We start from the raw sequence: 22,786 nt of genomic DNA on the forward strand, positions 1-22,786 counted from the left end.
ATTTTATGATTTGGTTATTGCAGCGTGTGCTGCTCCTTGGCCGGGGTAGCCTTGAGTCCTTGCCAAACAATGAAGCATTGCTATTATTAGCCTTCCTATTCAATGGCCACAAAACAGTCCCTGTTGCTATTTTCAGACTGTGTTCTTCTGGTGCAATAGGGCCGACGTTGCACCAGGAGGGCAGAGTAGCTGTCTATTGCCAAAACCTGCACAGTGGTATGAATGTGAAAATGTTTTCATGGGGGTATTTTTAGGCAGAGGTGAAATACAGATAGAGAGCCAAAGCCCAGCCTGCTGAAAGCTCTGCTAGTTTCAACAGAGACATACCTACTGGCATTGGGAGAGCGCCCCTGGGACCTCAGTGATGAAGCTGCTGTGTTTAATAATTTCCTCAAATCCCATGAAGGCAGTGACAGTCCTGACTCAGTCATTTACATCAGCCCAGGTACAGGCACAAAGTGATAAACCAATATCATACAGAGCTGCGACGGGGATGATAAGGGTGACCATGCAAAATGCATGTACATTATAAAAGGGCCTTTCCCTCATGGCCTGGTCAGTTACAAACCCAGCAGCAGTGTTTCCAGAGCTGTAATTGATATAACATTGTATCAGTGTCAGGTGTACAACTTAATCATTCAATATATATTTGTGAAATGATTACCACAGTAAGTCTAGTTAACATCCATCCCCGAACAGGGTTACAATTTGTTTTCCCTTGTGATGAGAACTTTTAAGATTTATTCTCTTAGCATCCCACTTCACCCATTTTACTCACCCCCAACCCTGCCTCTGACAACCACTAATCTGTTCTCTGTATCTATGAGTTTTTTTTTTTTTAAAGATGGCACATATAAGTGTGATCATACAGTATTTGTCTTTCTCCGCCTGATTTATTTCACTTAGCATAATTCTCTCAAGGTCCATCCATGTTTTCACAAATGGCACTATTTTATTCTTTTTTATGGCTGAATTACATATATATATATCTCCATATATATATACACACACACATACATATGTCTGTCTGTCTGTCTATCATCTGTCTCACATTTCCTTTATCCATTCACCCATCAGTGGATACTTAGGCTGTTTTCCATGTCTTGCCTATTGTAAATAATGCTGTAGTTAACATGGGGATGCATATATCTTTCCAAGTTAGTGTTTTCATTTATCTTTGGCTAAATACCCAGAAGTGGAATTGCTGGATCATATGGTAGTTTTATTTTTAGTTTTTTGAGGCACCTCCATACTGTTTTCCAGAGTGTTTGAAACAATTTTCACTCCCAGTAACAGTGTACGAGGGTTCCCTTTCCTCCACATACTTGCCAACATTCGTTATTTCTTGTCTTTTTGATAATAGCCATTCAAACAGGTATAAGGGGATATCTCATTGTGGTTTTGATTTGCATTTCCTTGATGATTAGGGAAGCTGAGCATCTTTTCATGTACCTGTTGGCCATCTGTGTATTTTCCTTGGAAAAACATCTCTTCAGATCCTCTGCCTACATTTTAATTGGGTTAGGTTTGTTCTTGTTGTTGTTGAGTTGTGTGAGTTCTTTATATAATTTGGATATTAGCCTCTTATTCAATATGATTTGCAAATGTTTTCTCCCATTCCATAGGTTGAGTTTTCATTTTGTTGATGGCTTCCTGGACTGTACAGAAGCTTTTCAGTTTTGATGTCTTCCCACTTGTTTGTTTTTGCTTTTGTTGACTTTGCTTTTGGAGTCAGATCCAAAAAATCATCCCCAAGACTGATGTCAAGGAGCTTACCACCCATGTTTTCTTCTAGGAGTTTATGGTTTCAGGTCTTATGTTCAAGTGTTAAATGCATTTTGAGTTAGTTATTGTGCATGGTATAAAATAGTGGTCCAGTTTCATGCTTTTGTATGTGGCTGTCCAGTTTTCCCAACACAATTTATTGAAGAGACTGTCCTTTCCTCATTGTATATTCTTGGCTCTTTTGTTATAGATTAATTGACTGTATAAACATAGGTTTATTTCTGGGTTCTCTGTTCTGTTCCATTGATCGAGGTATCTGTTTTTGTGCCAAAACAATATTGTTTTGATTACTATAGCTTTGTAATATAACTCGAAATCAGTGAATGTGATGCTTCCAGTCATCTTTCTTTCTTTTTGTTTGCTTATTTGTTTGTTTTTTTATACTGCAGGTTCTTATTAGTCATCAATTTTATACACATCAGTGTATACATGTCAATCCCAATCGCCCAATTCAGCACACCACCATCCCCAACCCACCGCGGTTTTCCCCCCTTGGTGTCCATACATTTGTTCTCTACATCTGTGTCTCAACTTCTGCCCTGAAAACTGGTTCATCTGTACCATTTTTCTAGGTTCCACATACATGTGTTAGTATATTTGTTTTTCTCTTTCTGACTTACTTCACTCTGTATGACAGTCTCTAGATCCATCCACGTCTCAATGAATGACTCAATTTCATTCCTTTTTATGGCTGAGTAATATTCCATTGTATATATGTACCACAACTTCTTTATCCATTTGTCTGTTGATGGGCATTTAGGTTGCTTCCATGACCTGGCTATTGTAAATAGTCCAGCAATCTTTCTTAAGATTGCTTTGGCTATATGGGGTTATTTGTGGTTCCATACACACTTTAGGTTTGTTTGTTCTATTTCTGTGAAGAATGCCATTGAAATTTTGATAGGGATGGCACTGAATCTGTGGATTGCTTTGCATAGCATGGATAGGTCATTCTTGTTTCTTTCTGATGGATACTTTTGTACTATTGGAAATTTAGTACAGACAGGGGTCCATTAAAATTTTGGGCCTGTTTTCATTTGAAAACACGATTTGCTATCTGACCACTCAGCTAGGACAAGTAAATCAAGCAATTTAAATTTAATAGCTAGATTCTTCATTACTTTGGGAATAATTTCTAATCGAAAGGCTGCAATGCCATTGCATATATATTATTCTTCCTTTCAATTGTTGCTGCTTTTCACTTTTTTTATATTGTCTTAGGAAAGAAGTATTTGCAAACAGTAAATAAGCAATTCTTTCTTTTAAACCATGACAGATTTTGCAGATTCAGTTGCTAAAATTTCAGATGATGGTATCTCTCTCTTAAGGTTTGGTGTTTTACTTTTTCATTTAAAAATACAAATTAAACAATTAAACTTTTTATAAATTCAGTGAAAAAGACAGGATGTTATCTTGGTTTTTAAAATATTTTTTTGCTAGACGTTTTTTCTTAACAGAGGCATTTAGAAAAAGATCTCTTTCCAAATATAAAACTGAAATATGAACTGTTGACATTCTCCCCTGCCACCCTTTTTCCCACGGAAATATCAGTCATATTCTGCTGGTAGCCAGCTTTCAGACATAGTGTTCTGAACTGGTAGGAATGATCAAAATACAGTTATTGTCTTGCTCTGCTTTATCTCTAAACTGATAAGGTTTCTGAAAGCTATTTAATTGTCCTGTGAATCATTAACTTCATTACGTTTACAGAGAATATGTTATCTCCCCTGATTCTGGGGAACTGTGGATCCTTCATCAGTGACCTGGAATGGTTGCTATGTGCAATGCAGCTAATGTACCTGTGCAATTTATTAGTGCCAGGTAGAGTTTTAAATCAGCATGTTGATTGTGGTGTTGTTCACTTAATGAACTTCCATGCACTGCTTCCTGAAAACCCTTTTATGGTTTCTGTTGGCTCCATATGGCATTCTGATGAGCTTACACTTCTCCTTAAGTGCTTCTATATCAGAAAACAAGAGCAAAGCTAAAACAAAGTGAGTCATCTGGTTTTGTCTTTGCTTTCACTGCATGAGATAATGTGGAGGTGTTAATTACAAGACTTCACTGAGTCTTGACTAATAACAGTGTGCAAACAAATGCATGTCAGGCTCAGCCACAGAAATGCTTCTACTAATAAGGTAAAACTAGCAATTAGAGCTGACAATGAAGTAATACTTTCCGCTGAATATTCATTAATGAAGTTCTTGTTTGGGAGAAGGGAGGCTTCTGATTGTCCAGATGGATACCTAGAATAGGAACCCTGGTCATTCCTTTTAAATGAATTAACCACCATTTGGTGAGCCAGCACACTGGATTAATTCCCTTTTGTACTAACGCACTGACCCTTTGCTTCAAAGGCAGAGCCCTGATGACCACTGAGATCCCTCAATCCGTGACCTTGGCATAATAGGGACAAATTGAATTCCCAGAAGGAGAAAAATGATAGTGACCACAGAACATCACAAACAGCGGGCTGGAGACACAGCATGTTTTATTTAAATTCTTCGCTACAGCTCCTAGGGTTTCAGGGAGAAAAAGTGTGATTAGCTTACCTAACCCAGTCATGTCACTTCATCTGATGTTTTCCTTTTTTTCCCTTTTCCCTTTCCCTTTCCTTCCCTCCTCTTGTCTCTCTCATTTAGAGAGCAGTTCTGACATACTTCTTTAAGCACACAAGGTCCACTGTTTTCATGTCAAAAAAGACACCTCCCAGGAAAGAGAGCTTTGGGCACTGACGGCTCTTTCATACTCTGCACCGTTATTTCTTTTTCATTTTTTAGTTACTTTTTATCAGAGTACAGTTGATTTACAATGTTGTGTTAGTTTCAGGTATACAGCAAAGTGAATCAGTTACACATATACCTTTTTTTTTTTTTTTTTAGATTCTTTTCCCATATAGGCCATTACAGAGTACTGAGTAGAGTTCCCTGTGCTATACAATAGGTCCTTATTAGTTATCAGTTTTATATATAGTAGTGTGTATATGTCAATCCCAATCTTCCAATTGATTCCTCCCCCCTGCACCGTTATTTCTGATGCCAGATCACGAGCTATACTACCCAAGTGATATATGCCTTTTTGGCATTTCTTAGTAAAGATGCCCAAATGAGAGACTCTACTGATGAAAGCATTTCCTTTAGGGGACCCTTTAAAAGCTCTCTATATATTTACAGAAATACAAAGGGGGATGTATATTTTTTGGATTGGGAGAATACAAAATCTTCCATTGCAATAAACCGTCAACGTATCAAATTTTTAGAATGGATCATGACCTGGGTAAAATAAAACAACCTTCTGTTTTGACTTTCTTGACAGCCCAAATCCTAATTTGGTGGAAGTGACTCTGCCCTGATTTAGAAAGCCACAGTCCCAGCCTTCTTTGCAGTTAGAGGTGGTCACATAACATACATCTGGCCAATGGTATATAAGAGGAAGTTACTCAAAGCTACTTAAAATAGGACAGTAGCTGCTGAGAGGCACAGATTTTGTTCTGTGTGTTCTCCTGTAGTAGCCAGAACCAACTAGCCAGTCTGCACTAGACCATGAGAAAAAAGTGAAGAGAATCATATATTCAGAGCAATAACGGTGCTCTGTACTTCTCCTGATGTAAGGCATTCCTCCTTCCTCCTCCACATTATGCTAGTAATTTTCAGTTCTCTGATTTGCACAGCCAAATGTAACTCCTAATTGAAATAGACTATGGTATCAGAACCATTGGGGGGTGTGGGCAGGAAAGGATGCTTCAAGTAATAGAATCTAAAATGTTTAATTTGCTTAATGGAAGAGGTGGGATAATGAGGGCACTATTGCAGGGGGTAAAGCTGGATGACCCATATTAAACAGGGCAAAACATTTTTTCAGACTCTAGGAACGCTGTCTACTGACTCCTAAGTAATACAGAACGTTGGCGTGTGTTGGACCCTTCTTGCTGCTTTTAGCAAAGCCCTAAGGGACTGATGAACTAATTCAGTACACACACAGTCTACAAACAGATGCGGAAGCAAAGACAGCGCTGCTAAGAGAAGTGCTTTTCTCAAGACTTACAGTCTAAGTTGTTTGAGAATCTCAAAAGCTGGAGCCTTTTGATAGCTAGGATCAATGTTTGCCGGCTGGAAATGAAACTCAAAATATAATGGAAAAGAAAAACAGAAGCTTAGTTCTCTCTCCTGTAATAGTCTGAGCGTAAGCCAGAAAGCCGTGAAGTGCATCACTCCAAGGTGCATTTCTACCTTGCTGCTTCTGCATCTCTTTGTCACAGAGATCCAACATGACTCGCAACCACTTGGGCATTTCAGCAGGCAGGAGGGGAAAGAGGGAAAGAGAGGGTGCCCTCTTCCCTTTAAAGGCATACTCTGGAAGTTGCACACATTATTTCTGCACATAACTTATTTGACAGAATTTAGTTATATGTCCACTCCCAAGCACGAGGTCTTTAATCTGGGCCACATGTGCTCAGCTAAAAGCCATGGGTTCCATGACTATGGAACTGGGGGAAGAACTGACACTGCCTCCCTTGTAGAGTTGAATATCCAGCTTCTCCTCTACCTCAAGTGGAAACCATTCTAAGCTGAAGACCCTACTCTGTTTTCCTCCTTTGATCTCCTTCTGAAAATCCAGCTTTGAAAAGCCGCCTACACCAATCTTAAATTTTTCATGCTCCACGTTAAAAAAAAAAAAAAGCAATGTAGGGTTTCCCTGGTGGTGCAGTGATTGAGAGTCCGCCTGCCGATGCGGGGGACACAGGTTCGTGCCCCGGTCCGGGAAGATCCCACATGCCGCGGAGTCGCTGGGCCCGTGAGCCACGGCCTTTGAGCCTGCGCGTCCGGAGCCTGTGCTCCGCAACGGGAGAGGCCACAACAGGGAGAGGCCCGCGTACCGCAAAAAAAAAAAAAAAAAAAAAAAAAAAAAGCAATGTAGCTTTAATAAGATAGCAATACTTTGTATTTATATTTCACTCTTCCATTGGGCCAAAGGGTTATAGTGTTGGAATGCTCTTTGGCAATTCCAATCAGGAAAAACAAAATCTAAAAAATCTTTTGAAGATATCTAGGATAGTGGAAACGTCTCAAGATTTAGTTCTAATTAGCCTCTGAAATAATGTTCCTGGCAACTCTATTGCATTATCTGAGTTCAGATCAGGCATGCTGGGACATTTTCTTCTGTTTTGAATGAGGTCCATTGCTAATTCTCTAATCAATGAATGAACACTCCATTTGTCAAACGGCATAATTGCCATTCAATGAATATAATTCATAGCTAATTGTTAAATAGGAATAATTTGCTGGGACTTGACTAGGTTGTATTCCTTGACTTATGGGACCATCTAATTAAATAGTGGAAAAATCTTTTTTAAACCTATATTTTGGAGAAAAACTTGGCAATATGTTTTTGAAATCACACATGGGATGGATTAATTGATTCAAACATTATGTGAACAAGTATGCTGCTACAAGGATGTTCATTGAAGCATTATCTACAATACCAAAAAATTTCAAGCAACTTACCTATCCCTCTACAGGGGATTAGTTAAATAAAATATAGTACATCTATGCTAAAAAACAAAAAAGTTATGCAACACTTAAGATGAGATAGGTCCATGGGGAAAGATATTCAAGATACAATATTAAGATTTAAAAAATTATAAAACAATATGTATAGTTCAAGTTCATTTGTGTAATACAGAACAAATCAGGAAACATACACATATAATTGTATATGCATGGAGGTTTCTGGAAGCATATACAAGCAGCAATTAATAATGTTTACAACTAAATAGTGGACTGGTTGTCCTGGTATGAGGAATGAAAGACTCTTACCTTTTACATTATAAATCTTCTGTATTTGCTGAAATTTTTACCTTAAATGTGCATTCGTTTTAAATTTTAAACAATTATTAAAACCTCTAAAAATAATTTTGTTCCAATGTATATTGTCTTTAAACATTTCATAGAGTATACTGCATAAGGAATTATTGAACGAGTGTCTAAATTGAATTCTGCTTCCCTTTGTTTTATATTGATTAAGAGCCTGCTTCCAGACAATTTACTGTATTTGTTTAGATAACATAAAATCTGATACTGATTTGTTTCATTTGTACTCTTGCCCCAGAAGCAAAGCCACTGTAAAGGCACACCATAAGATCTTTCAGTAATGTATTTTAAAAAAAATTTTTAATTTAATTTAATTTTACTTTTTTTGCGGTACGCGGGCCTCTCACTGTTGTGGCCTCTTCCGTTGCGGAGCACAGGCTCCGGACGCGCAGGCTCAGCGGCCATGGCTCGTGGGCCCAGCCACTCCGCGGCATGTGGGATCTTCCCGGACTGGGGCACGAACCCGTGTCCCCTGCATCGGCAGGCGGACTCTCAACCACTGCGCCACCAGGGAAACCCTCAGTAATGTATTTAATACGTTGCAAATTATTTTTTTTCTAAATTTTACTTTCACAAAGGGTTTCAAAATTAGTGAAGTTTGTCTTATTTAGCAGTTTTGGAATTCACCGGAGAAAAATGAGAAATGTTCTTCGTCTCAAACTAAGCTTAATCCCTTTCCTTATAACTACGAAGCCCTGGCCAGAACCTGTCAAGGAAGAAATCGTCAGTAATTTCCTACCTTATCTGCAAGGTGAAAAACAGATGAAAGGAGCTGATGCTCACTTTGACAGCTCACAAATTTATTTAAAAAATTTCCCCATTTATCAAAATGAAAAGTGCTCAATCAACTGGACCTCAAATCTCAAACAAGTATGTGGTAAGTACAATTTCTGCTCATTTTAAGAAAGAATACATTCCTCTTAAGGGGAACACAAGGCTGAAGTCTGCAGGAGCATGAATTTGAATTTGATTGCTGTATGAAATTGTATGACATCAATAAGAAGGCCCGACTTCTCTAGCCTCAGGGGGTCATAGGTCAGAGCAGAGAAATGTTTAATTCGTAGGAGCTCACGTAACAACCACACTTATCATTATGGTAAAAAAAAACAATGATTGAGGCTATGTCCTATAAGCTACTGTGTCCTAGGCCCTCTGCCTGCAAAGGGAGAAGACAAACTGTCATCTGAGACTTTATCACCTAGTTGGAGGAGACCAGATTTTGCTATGGAAATTCTTCATAACGAAAAAGTTTTATGTTGCTATACCACAGTATTCATTTCTGAACTTCAGAAATTGAGAGCTTAGCTATGTTATAGAAAGACTCCTCCACATGAATGTGATAAATGCTTTTTTAAATCTAATTTGCAAACAGAGAAGAGTAAGAATGGCTGAACAATAACAGAACTTATCACGATAGGCATCTACTCTGAGTTCCACCCTTCACAGACATTCTCTCTAAACTTCACATGGATCCTGCAAAAATGGATAGTATTAGTTTCATTTTGCAGAGGAAGAAACTGAGGTTATGCACCAGTTAGCGACTGAGTCAGGAATCAAACCCCAAGCACAGGTTCTTTGAACCTCTGAGCTCTAATGCTTTGTACTCCTAATGAAGGGAAGTGGAGATGGGGAGGGGGTAGGGAAAACCTTTACATTCTTTTTTTCCTCCTGAAACCCTTTAAAAAGACAGACAGGACAAAAGAAGAATGCGTGTTCTATATGCACGATTCTTTGCCGCCCTCTGACGAAGTACCTCAAAAGCTAAGCTTCTATCAATCCTGGAGAGATAGGATCGGTGGAGCATTAGTGATGGAATGAATGGTTGAAAAGAACGGCGGTGACCAAAGAAGTTTTTATGCAGAGAAAATCCCAAATCTGGAGCAAAGCCCTCCTGCTCATTTTATCTCACAAAAGGCAGGTAGCGCTGCCTGTTAAGGTAATGCATTACTACACTGTTTGGAAAAACTACAGTTCTAATTAGACGAGCAAATAAATGTTCATTTCAATTTATTAATATAGCTGTAGGCCTTGTTACACTTTATCTCTTGGTTCTGAGACCAATCCATCTCGAGCTGGGAATCATTGTGGGGAAGTAACGGGTTTTAATAATGGATACAGGCAGTGAATTATTCAGGCAGATGGGAGCAAGCCTTGATGCCTTCACTCACTTCTTTAATTAACTGTGAGATGCTGACGAGTCTGGGCTGTCTGGAGGCTTTCTAAGTTCATCTCCATCAGAACTGTGAATTTTTCTTGAGCCATGGATATGTTGTGTTCTGGCTCATCCATATTTGAGAAAAAGGAACGCCCGTTCTCCTGTCACCATTTTGTCTTATGGTCTGAATTTCTTTGTCTGCTTCAATATTATTTTCACGCAACATTTTAGCAATGAACATTTTTCTTGATAAAACCCACACCTTCGTTTGACTGCACCCCTGGATACGACTTTAGCTAAAGAAAATCCAAAATATTTCAATCCTGATTGAAGTCTGGGAACTAACCCATAAACAAAACAAAATCCGGTTCTGGTCACTGAAGCCCATTTGCTTGGCTTAAAGCCACTTGTTTTAATGGCTCAGAAAGAAAAGAACTGCTAGAAAAGAATTTTTACAGTCTTCATTTGACAGAGCATCAAACAAACAAAGCTAAAACTCTTATGAGATGCAGATTGCATAATTTGCATGGAACAGGGTATATTAGTTATGGAGCTTTGCAATGTGCCCTAGTGGTTCCTGTAAATAAAAGTTCTAAATGATGGAACATGGCCTTGTCCAGTGAATTTTCTCCTTTGCTTAACACAGATTTTCTGAGTGGGAAATATAGCTTATAAACTTTGCCCCAGTGTAAATCAATGGATTTGCTCTGAACATGTTAATAACATGTTAGATAACCGATTGCCCTTATTTGGGCAATCTACTTTGCCATTACCTATTACTATGAAAATTTTGTTTCAAAAGTGCACATAAGCTGCTATACAACCATTTACTAATGATGTGACAAGAGAGTTCCTCTTTCAGTTTTGTCACAGCAGAGAGAAAGTAAGGATCTGGGGGAGGTCTGAGCTCACCACTTCTTGGTAGAAATTGAATCACGATTTCTATAAATCAAAAGTCATGTTAAAAGCGCTGTGAAGTAAACAATGATGTATACGAATTAGCAGCATGACTGTAGTCAATACAAATCAAAGTGGCTTTATGAACATATTGATGTTTTCGGCTCTTCTAAGGTTGAATACATTTAAGTGTTTATCCCCCAGGGCATTGTTGGTTTAAATGAATCTATTTACTCTGAGACCAGACCACAGTTGCAGCTGGAGACACAAACTATCCACACTGACCCAAAGGTGGTTCTGACCCAAACCCAGTGACCCCATCTGTGTCCAGATGCTCATGGTAAACTGAAATTAAATGAACGACACTCAGGACAAAGACACTGTATAAAACAGTGGCTACGTTTGTGTTCGGTCTCCTTATATATTGATTTCAGTTTGGAGTCTCTTGGAATGCAACACAAAATTTTTTTCTAAGGATTTGGCCCAATAGCACGCGTCTGGATGTGAATCCTGTATCAGGATTTAACTTAAACTATGCTCTTAAGAGACTGATTCTGTATCTTCAAGTTGCATCAATACATCCTGTTACGGGATATTGACTAACTCAGTAGGTACCATAGACATATCTTGCTTGTCTGAAAGGAAAGTTTATTTTTATATCCAAATGCTATGTTTTAAAAATCAGATAATGCAGGCATCCTGTTAGGATTTACTAGATTAGCTGAAGAACACAAAACATCAGATTGTAATTAGATGACTACAGAGAAAAAACATAGGATGCATATTTCCACAAAATATCTGGCATCCTTCAGCATATTCAAAGTAAAGATAAGTCATCTATTTTGGCCTCTCTGTGGTTTAGAAAAGGATTCTTTGCACAATGGCTACACATTGGAATTCATCTCGCTTTTCTGAGAATATTACAGCATCTCACTATGCCTCCAAAAGGACCAGCCTCAAAATTATCAAGGGCACTTACATAGAGACCAGCAGTTAGAAAGAACACAGAAATGAAACATAGACTGGTAAGTGGGTGGAAGTCATTCATCTTTTAAAGCCCATTAAAAAAAAGAGAATTTTAAATTAAAATGTCTACAATAGGTTCAACACCTCTCTCTCAGCCCCTCCCCTCCCTTTGTCACGGAACAGCATTCAAGTGTGGGAATGTTTCTCTTAAACATGTGTAAATCACACATTTAGTCATGCTCCAGGCAGGAGCCCCTACCAAGGGGTCCAAGGGGAGGGAGGCAAAGGATATTAAATACTAGTCCAGCAGTGTGTTAATGAAACATTTACACAAGCATTTTGTGTGGTTATAATAAAAAGGGGGACCTCTTTCATGGCACCCTTTCATTACTTAGCACAATCTTTAAGAGGATTAATGTTGGGGGAGGTAGGGGTAAGAATGTGCTTATCAGTTGAGTCTCAGGATCAGTAATGCCGAGTTCTTAATAGATTGCCTCTGGATTTGGGATTACTGCCGTGCAAATTCTTCCAGGCTTTCAATAGAATAGAGAGCAGTTTGTTTTCTCCCCTCCGATGCGGAGAGCTATTGACTTCGTGATGAAATGACCTGGTTTATTTATTTATTTATTTACCTCAGTTTATTCATATTCCTCCTTCCTCTCCTCTGTCACTTCAAACAGACAGACTTATTTATTTATTTAGGCTCCTGGTGGCCGATGCATCAATATACGCATTCATGCCACTGTTACTCTGATTAAGAAGCAGCTAAGGAAGCAAGTTTAATAGCAACCAACTGACGTTTATGACGTTCATATCAAGAAAAGGAAGTTACTGAGAAGGCAGATCTACATTTTAGAAGTTGTTTGTTCTCTGCATCTCATTTTCTGAAAGGTTTCCAAACAGCTCAGTTAAACTACATATTTTGGAGGACACTGAAGCTTGTAAGTGGCCCTTTTATTTTTCTGGGGAGTTAGAGGCAGCTTTTGTTGGCAGTCTCCTGAAAGAGTACAGCACTGATGGATCATGCTGCCTGAGGTCCCGTGGCTTCTCACTATTTTTAGCACAAGAAAGATGTTAGTTGAAACAGTGTACAATGGACTAATCAGCCATAATAGAACTCACACTGTTTTTTACTTCACATTGCACTTATTATGTGCCTTGAATGTAAACAGCTCTTTGCTCTGACAAAGATGGCAGCTTGCCATGGTGGGATTCAGTCTTCTCTAAAGCTCAGTAAACATTGAATAGAAACAAGCCTGAGGACTCTGAAAAAGCAATTGTTTGAATGTATGTCACTTGCAGCCTTAGACAAAATTATTTTTGTTCCTTCCATCCTTTACTCTCTACCTCCTTCCTCAAATTAGCAAGCATTCACATACACCAGTTATCTGTATATGAAAAATTATTTCGATCATTTCTCCACCCACATTTAAAGAATCAGAAAATCACATTTTACATAAAAGGCTTGAATGATGACACCCAGTACAATTTACACTCATTGTGAAACATGTGCAACTTAATGTAATAATATAAAGCTTGATCACGTAAGTAAATTGAAGTCTCTTTAAAGTATGATAAGAGAGATTCCGATTCTATTTAAAATTATACCCAACACCAAAAGGAAGGTTATTTTTTTGTACCATCTGTATCTGCCATTAGCAGATTCAATAGTTTGCTCTCAAAACAGATTTAGAGCAATTTACTATAAAGTAAATTGTTGTTGGCCAGCCTTCCTACATTGTTATCATCCCATGATTTTCCAGCCATGTTGGCTTATTTAAAAGTATTTTGAATTATGATCACAGTAATACATGCCTATGACATAAACAATCAAATAGCAGAAGAGGGTTTATAAAGAAAACTATCCCTTTCCCACACAGCCCTTTCCATGCTCAGGCCCATTTCCAGCAACAATTTTTAACCTTTTTGGTTTTTTAGCTCTTCTGGGAATTACCTTCTAAACTCTAAATAAATAATAGGCTTATAATGGTTATTCTTGACTCATTCAACGAATGAGTCAACAAATATTCATTGTGTGGTAGGAATGTAAATTGGTGCAGCCACTGTGGTAAACAGTATGGAGATTTCTCAAAAAACTGAAACTAGAACCATCATATGACCCAGCAATTCCACTCCTGGGTATATGTCCGAAAAAAACAAAAACACTCATTTGAAGAGATATTTGCACCCCATGTTAGTAGCTGCATTAGTTACAATTGCCAAGATATGGAAGCAGCCTAAGTGTCCATGAATAAATGAATGGATAAAGAAGATGTAGTACATATATACAATGGAATGCTACTCAGTCATAGAAACGAATGAAATTTTGCCATTTGCAGCAACATGGATGGACCTGGAGAGCATCAATCTAAGTGAAATAAGTCAGATAGAGAAAGACGAATACTGTATGATATCACTTATATGTGGAATCTAAAAAATAAAACAAACTAGTGAATATAACAAAAAAGAAGCAGACTCACAGATATAGAGAACAAACTGGTGGTGACCAGTGGGGAGAAGGAAAGGGGAAGGGGCAATATATGAGTAGGGGATTAAGAGGTACAAATTACTATGTATAAAATAAGTCAAATACAAGGATATATTGTACAACATGGTGAATATAGCCAATATTTTATAATAACTATAAATGGAGTATAACCTTTAAAAACTGTGAATCACTACCTTGTCCACCTGTAACTTATATAAAATTGTACAGTAACTATAATTAAAAAAACCCAAGTATTCATTGTGTGCCCACTATCTGTCAAGCTCTCTTCTAAGACTGAGATACAAGAGTAAACAAAACAGACAAAAGTTCCTGTTCTCATGGAGCTTATATTCTATTAGGGTGGCGATGAGGAGAGTTAAGTAATAAACAACATCCATGAACAATTTCTATAGTATATTCAAAAGTTAAAACTGCTACTGAATAAAAGAAATGGGAAAGGTAGGCAAAGGGAGCACTGAGGAGGAGAGGTGGTTTGCAGTTTAAAATAAGGTGGTCATTCCATCTAGAAGGGTGGGATAGGGAGGGTGGGAGGGAGGTGCGAGAGGGAGGGGATATATGTATACATATAGCTGATTCACTTTGTAATACCGTGGAAACTAACACAACATTGTAAAGCAATTATACTCCAATAAAGATGTTAAAAAATAAATAAATAAATAAAATAAAATAAGGTGGTCAGTGATGACCTAACTGAGAATGTGATATTTGAGCAAAGACATGATGGAGGCAATTCAGTAATCCACGAGAATATCTCAAAGGAGAGTGAACGGCAAGTGCAAAGGCCCTGAGGCAGGAACATGCCCCCGCAAATGATACAAATTAACTTATTTACAAAACAGAAATAAAGTCACAGATGTAGAAAACAAACTTATGGTTACCAAGGTGGAAAGGGTGGGGGAGAGGGATAAATTAAGAGCTTGAGATTAACACACACATACTGTTATATATAAAATAGATAACCAACAAGGACCTACTTTACAGCACAGAGAACTCTACTCAATACTCTGTAATGACCTACATGGGAAAAGAATCTGAAAAAGAGTGGATATATGTATATGTATAACTGATTCACTTTGCTGTACACCTGCAACTAACACATTATAAATCAACTACAGTAAGTCCCCTACATACGAATGAGTTTCATTCTGAGAGCACGTTTATAAGCCCAGTTCATTCCTAAGTCCAACAAAGTTACCATAGGTACCCAACTAATACAATCGGCTATATATACTGTACTGTAATAGGTTTATAATACTTTTTACACAAATAATACCAAAACAAACACAAAATATAAACAGTTTTAATCTTACAGTACAGTACCTTGAAAAGTACAGTAGTACAGTACAACAGCTGGCATACAGGGGCTGAACAGGCAAGAAGAGTTACTGATGGGATGACGGAGAGAAGGTGGGAGATGGTAGAGCTAAAGGACAGTCAGCAACAGGAGACAGAGGGCAAGCTGCAATTTCACTCACACCTGACGTTGATGGAACTTTGCACGTTCACATCTTTGAAAGTTCGCAACTTGAAGGTTCATATGTAGGGGGCTTACTGCCAATAAAAATTATTAAAAAAAAAAAAAGAAATAAACAGCAAGGAGACCAGCTTGGCTGAAGCGGAGTGAACAAAGAAGATCGTGAGATGGGGCCTGTGAAGGAAAGCGATTGGGAGGTCAATCATGTAAGGACCCCACTGAATTTTACCCAGCAAGAGATGGAAGTTACAGGAAGAATTTGAGTGGAGAATTGATTAAATAGTATCTAAGTTTTTGCTCTATTGAGGAAAGGATGTACGCAGACAAGAATGGAAGCAGGAAATTGTTTTGGAATGTCTATGGTGATCCAAATAAAAAGAGAAAACTCAGAATGGGCTAATGGCAGGGGAAGGGGTAAAGTGGTCAGATTCTGGGTGTACATTGAAGCGTACATGATTTCCTGACAAATTGGATTTTATAGAATGTAAGAGAAAGACTTTGCCTGAGCTACTATAAGGAAGGGGTGGCCCTTAACGGAGATAAGAGAGACTGAGGTAGAGTGGGTTTTGGGAGGAAGATGTGGTTATGGACATGTTCAGTGTGAGATGCCTTTTAGACTTTGAAGTGATGATAACAAACAGACAAGCAGGAATAAGAAGCTGGAGTTCTGGGGTGAGATCTATAGTATACATTTGCATTTTTGGTCACTAGCACATATATAGTATTTAAGGTCATATGACTGGATGAACTCACTAAGGGAATGAGACTAAAAAGCAAAGTCCCAAGACTGAGCCCTGGAACACTCCTGCAATAAAAGGTTAGATAATGAGGAGAAACCTGAAAAGAAAATGGAAAGAAGTGAGGTGGAAAGAAGTGAGGTAGGAAGAAAACCAGGAGAATACTGGAAGAAAGGAAAGTAGAAAAGTAGACTCATAAATACATAACAGGCTCACATGATTCACAGTAATATACCCACGTTAGAGAAAGAATTAAGAAGAGAATGGAGATCTTGCAACCAAATAAAAGGTAGCACTAAAAATATTATATGAATAGTTTTTATTCAATGATAAATAATCATATGAATAATGTTTCATTAAACATTAGAAGCATTCCCTTTAGAGCAGGGTTCCCCAACCCCCAGGCCACAGACCAGTACAGGTCCATGGCCTGTTAGGAACCAGGACACAGCAGGAGATGAGTGGTGGGTGAGCGAGCGAAGCTTCATCTGTATTTACAGCCGCTCCCCATTGTTCGCATTACCGCCTCAGCTCCTCCTCCTGTCAGATCAGCGGCGGCATTAGATTCTCATAGGAGCGCGAACCCTACTGTGAACTGCACACGCAAGGGATCTAGGTTGTGTGCTCCTTAAGAGAATCTAATGCCTGATGATCTGAGATGGAGCTGAGGCAGTGATGCTAGTGCTGGGGAGCGGCTGAAAATACAGATTACCATTAGCAGAGAGGTTTGACTGCACAGAGACCATAATAAATCAATTGCTTGCACACTCATATCAAAACCTTATCAGTGTGTGGCAAGTGAAAACAAGCTCACACTGATTCTGCATTATGGTGAGTTGTATAATTATTTCATTATATATTGCAATGTAATACTAATAAAGTGCACAATAAATGTAATGAGCATGAATCATCCCAAAACCATCCCCTCCCCACCCCGTCCATGGGAAAAATTGTCTTCCACGAAATCAGTCCCTGGTGCCACAAAGGCTGGGGACTGCTGCTTTAGAGTTTAGAATCTAAATGTAGTATTCTAAAACTGTCTGGAATAAAAGAAAATATATGTAAGATAACATTGCTATGTACTAGTAATAATCACTTTTAAGTATTATGAAACTCAACATCAGCAGAGACTATATATACCAAAGAGTAGCTTTAACAAAGAATGTGAAAGATGCGAATGGATAATATCACAATACTGTTTTGAGAGGTATAAAAGTTAAAAAGATTTAATAGAGATACACGTTTATTTGATTATGAACTGTAAGACTGGATATTGGAAAAATGTCGATTTCCCCTAAATGTGTGGGTTTATTATAATTCAAAACAGAATTTTGATGGGCAAATTTGGGGGTACAATAATGATCAAAAGAGCACTATTTGTAATAGCCATCAAACCATAAACAATTCAAATGTCCATAAATAAGTAAACAAACAAATAGTATGTTCATTTAATGGAATAATATATAGCAATGAGAATGAATGAGCTCTAACTATAGACAATGATGGCGATGAATCTCAGTAATATAATACTGAGCAAAATAAGGCAGACACTAAAGAGTATGTACTTTATGATTCCCTTTATATAAAGTTCTGAAACAGATAAAAGTAATGTAAGATTCCCAGAAGTTTTGGAAGGGAATCTTTAGCCCTGTGATGTTTCATTTCTTGATTTTTTGGCTGCTGGTTTACATATTGTGTCCATTTTGTAAAAATTCGTTGAAATTACATTTGTAATTTGTGTACTTTTTATATGAGTATTTGACTTTGATAAAACTTTAAAAATACCAATAGTTTTAAAAAATTGGACATACTGATTTAACCATTTGCTTGTAATTGCAGACAATAAAAAAGTAGCTGGTTCAGAAAGGAAAGTAATAATGAAAAGCTGGATAAAATGTATAAAAAATCAGAAATGAGTGGAATATGCTGGCAACAGCTAAGGATCAATGGACAGAATACAACATTTGGTTGAGAGGAAAAATAGTTCAGTAGGGGAAAGGCATGATCAATAAATGATGTTGCATTTTCAAACCTCCCTATGCAACTGGGTACAACCATGTGATCAGATTTTAGCTAATGGGATATAAGTGAAATTGAAAAATACCACTTCCAAGTCTTGCTGCTCAAAGGATTGGGCTTCTGGTCCTTCTCTCCTGTCCTTCTAATTTAGAGAAGGTCAGATTTAAACAAATGCCTGAGACGCAGCTGTTTAAATGGGAGCCGCTGGTCAAGAATAGCAGAATCACCTTCCTAGGCTTGGCCTGTTAACTGTACAAGAAGTAAACTTCTAGCTTGTTAAGCAAATAAGCAAACAAACAAAAATACAAATAAAGCTGCAAGTGCTGGCTGTTCCTTTAGGAATATATCAGTTACCTATTGCTGCATAACCAATTACACCTAAATGTAAGAGCCGAAATCTACAAACATATATCATAATTTCTTTGAATAAGGAATCTGCGGAGCAACTTAACTGGGTACATTTCACTCAATCAAGATCCCTCATGAGGTTTCAGTTGAGCTGTCAGCTGGAGCTGCAGTTATGATCCAGACTCAGCTGGGCCTGAAGGACCTGCTTCCAAGCTCAGTCACTTGGTGGCTGGCAGGCTTCACCTCGTCACAGGCTGTTGGCTAGACAGTCTGAGCTCCTCTTGTTCTATTGGTTTGAGGGCCTGAGCTCCTCGCCACCTCGCGTGGTTCTCCCATAGGGCTGCTTGCAATAGGCTGCTTCCTCCCCGTCAGTGTAATAAGTGAGCCAAGAGAAAGGGCGAGAGAGAGCTCAAGACAGGACCTGCAGTTATTTATAATCTAATATTGAGCTACTGAGTCCAGCCCACACTCAAGGGGAGGGGATGACACAAAGGCATAAAAGACAAGAGGCAGAGATATTCGGTGCCACCTACCACAGGAAGAAAAATCAGGTTAGATCCTCACTTAACACCACACCAAAATAATTTGCAGATGAATACAAAATTGAAATATAAGAAGTCAAGTCCTTCTTAAAAATAGAACCAAGTCTATGTGAATGTTTCTCTAGTATCAGGATGGGAAGAACAGCTAAGCTTAAAAGCATGGTAGCTCCTGTCACAGGCTGCGTTTTCTAGGAAGCAGACACTGAAATGGGTTAGAAGGTGAAAGCCTTACTGGTAGGCAACAGTGTGAAAGGTAGAGAGGAGGAAGCAGGATCGGGCAGGGAATGTGGATCTGAAAGAAGTCGGTTAGCCCCAAGGGGAGCTCCGGAGCCAAGATTTCCCATCAGATCAGTCCCAGTCTGGGTAGACCAGCTAGGCCCTTGAACAAGTTTCTTGTTCTATATATGGTTAGGGCTGCCTTGAGAACAAGAGCAATCGTGGCATGAAAGCTGAGGAAGATCAAGAAGGAACTTATAGCTGGAGGTGGTCCACCAGCTGTACCATTTAACTGGGCAACAAGTCCATTTTTGAAGATCTGAGCTGAGCGTCTAGGTCTCTGCCACAGTCTACCCCTTGCGGCATTTAGACACAGTGCTTCAAACACTTGTGCAGAGCAGCTCCTTAGGGCTGGAATGGGCTTCTTTTCCTGAGGAGGAACTGCCCTCAGGCTCCTGCTCTAGGCCAGAAATACCCATTAGAGGGATCATGCACTGGGCAGAAATGGCCAAGCTTCAGTGCCTCTTTACTGGCTGAAGATGATCCTGAAAATAGTGGGCCCTCAGCTCAAAAGCGGAGGCAAAACCTAAAAGGCTAAGAGCTAGCGGCTGAAGCGAAGCACACGCCTGGTCACGTGGCAGGGAGTCCTTTCTAGGAGGGCCGTCTGAGCAACACACAGTCACAAAAGAATATACCAAAACAATTTTTTTTACTTCACAAAAACATAATCCTCAACATGCAAATATATAAAACATAACAGGAAAAAACCCATGACATGTTAATAGCATAATTTCATAAAAGGCTAACGTCCTATCAGAACATCAGTCTTTAGTAGAGTCCATAGCGTATGTACTGTATATGAATTTAACATATTGTTAAACACTTAAGACATAAGTGAATACTTAGAACACAGCTCTCAAACCCAAATAAGTATAATTAACTAATAGATATGAAAAAATATTCAGCTGGCCTCACAAGTAGTCAAATGAATGCAATAAAGTTTTATTAAAGCAATAAAAAAGTTTTGGCAGCCTATCGAATTTCCAATTTTTTTAGTAAATGATTTAGTTTTGGCAAATGAGCTTTAAGTTAGACATTTGCACATGCCTGGCAGGAGTGTCAATTCATATTTCTGTAAATCAATTTGGCATCAGGTTTTAGGAGTTGTAAAAACAAATCCTTTTACTCAGTAATTCTACTTCAAGAGTTTTTCATCTCTGCTGTGTCTCAGAGGCAAGCAACTGCTTCAAGACAAAGCTGAACATCTCTTTCCCAACCACGGGCTGCCAGAAACTCACTGAAGTGGACAACAAAGGCAAACTCTGAGCCTCCTATGAGAAGCGTTTAGCCACAGAAGCTGCTGCAGATGCTCTGGGTGAAGAAGGGAAGGGCTATGTGGCTGGAATCAGTGGTGGGGATGACAAACCAGGTTTCCCCACAAAGCACGGTAGACTAGGAGGACTAGAGAAAGCAAGCACAAATCCGTTCAGGGGATGCACTGTGGATGCCAATCTGAGTGTTCTCAACTCGGTTACTATTTTAACCAATAATAACCATTGGAAAAAGATATTCTTGCACTCACTGATACTACTGTGCATCATCACCTGGGGCCCAAAAGAGCTAGCTGAACCCACAAACTTTCCAATCTCTCTAAAGAAGATGGTGTCTGCCAGTGTGCTGTGCAAAGCTCCTGAACAGAGAAGGTAAGAAACCTCGGTGCCCAAGACGCAGTGTTACGTTATTCCCTGTGTCCTGCAACACCAAAGTCGGCTTGTTGCTCTGAAGAAACAGGGTACTAAGAAAAATTAGGAAGAGGCCACAGAATATGCTAACCATTGGCCCAGAGGATGAAGGATATCAAAGAAAAACTCCAGGAACAGACTGCCAAGAGATGGAGGCTGTCCTGTCCGACAGCTTCTACCTCTAAGTTTAAGTCCAGTCAAAAACAAGGTTTTCTAAGAGTAAGAAATAAATAAAGTCAGACTTAAAAAAAAGAAAAAAGTTTATCTTAAGGAAATAATCAGAAATGTGGACAAAGATTTATACATAAAGATATTCATCTTAGCATTATTTGTTATATCAAAAGCCAGAAGCAACCCAAGGGCTCAAACTTAGGAAAAGTGTTAGATAAACTACATCGTATCTGTAGGATAGTGTGTCATGCAACCATTAAAATGAAAATGGGTGATGAAGCTTTAATGTCAAAAGATAACGCTTATGATGGACGTGTTAAATGAAAATAAAAAGAATTGCATATATAGCATTACCCCAAGTATGTAAAAATCCATAAAAAGATGCGTAGAAGATATGCCAAAACTATAAACATGGATTTGATTATCTTTGGTTGGGTGATTTTATTTTCTTCTTTTTACTTTCAATTTTTACAGAATAAACATTCTTGGAGTCGTCTCAAGAGACAATTGCTAGAAGCTTTCCTTGTCCTTAGAGAAAGGGCTGGGTCACGTGCTTCTCTCTGTGTGCCTCCTGCACTTTCTCAGTGCACACCCCTCTCTTAGCATTTCCTCGTGGTGCTCAAGTTTTCTGTGCATATATCTGCCATGCAGTCCTGACACGAATGATGTGGAGTTGGGTCAGATTTCACAGGTCGAGAGCACAGTGCTCTACAACATACCCCTCACTTCAGACACCAGCTGCAAGCTCTAGAGTTCTCAGGCCACTCACACTTCTGACCAACCGGCTACGAATCTGGAGCTTCCCACTACCTCCCCAGGTTCTGTAATTGGCTAGAATGACTCAGAGAATTCAGGAAAGCATTATACTTAGGATTATAATTTTATCATAGAGCACACAAATTAGAACCAGCCAAATGAAGAGACACACAGGGTGAGGTCTGAGAGGATCCCAAACAAAAATGTTCTCTGTCCTCAGGATGTAGGACCCTCCTGGCACGTTGATCGGTATCGCTAACCTGGAAGCTCACCAGAGCTTCAGATATACAGAGTTTTTACTGGGGTTTCATGACATAGGTTTGATTGATTGAATCACTGGCCATGTGATTAAACTCAATCTTGAGCCCCCGTCCCCTTCTCAGATCTTGGACTTATAAACGCATGGCTCAAAACCTTAACCCTCTAATCATGCAGTATGGTCTCTCCAGCATGGAAGCCCCATCCTGAAATTATCTAGGGGCTCACCAGGAGTCACCTCATTGGCATAAATTCCAGTGTGGTCCAAGGGACCCACAATGAATAACAAAGACACGCCTTTCATTTTGGAAATTCCAAGCATTTAGAGGCTCCCTCCTAGG

General features: G+C 38.9%; 1 pseudogene; it reads left to right on the top strand.

Moving 5' to 3' along the window:
- Window positions 1–21,494, top strand: part of LOC115860011 (small ribosomal subunit protein eS6-like) — a 104,031-nt pseudogene extending 82,537 nt beyond the window's left edge.
- Window positions 21,495–22,786: the final 1,292 nt, after the last annotated feature.

The sequence above is a fragment of the Globicephala melas genome, chromosome 3, assembly GCF_963455315.2.
Source record: "Globicephala melas chromosome 3, mGloMel1.2, whole genome shotgun sequence".
In the NCBI taxonomy this organism is placed as follows: Eukaryota; Metazoa; Chordata; class Mammalia; order Artiodactyla; family Delphinidae; genus Globicephala; species Globicephala melas.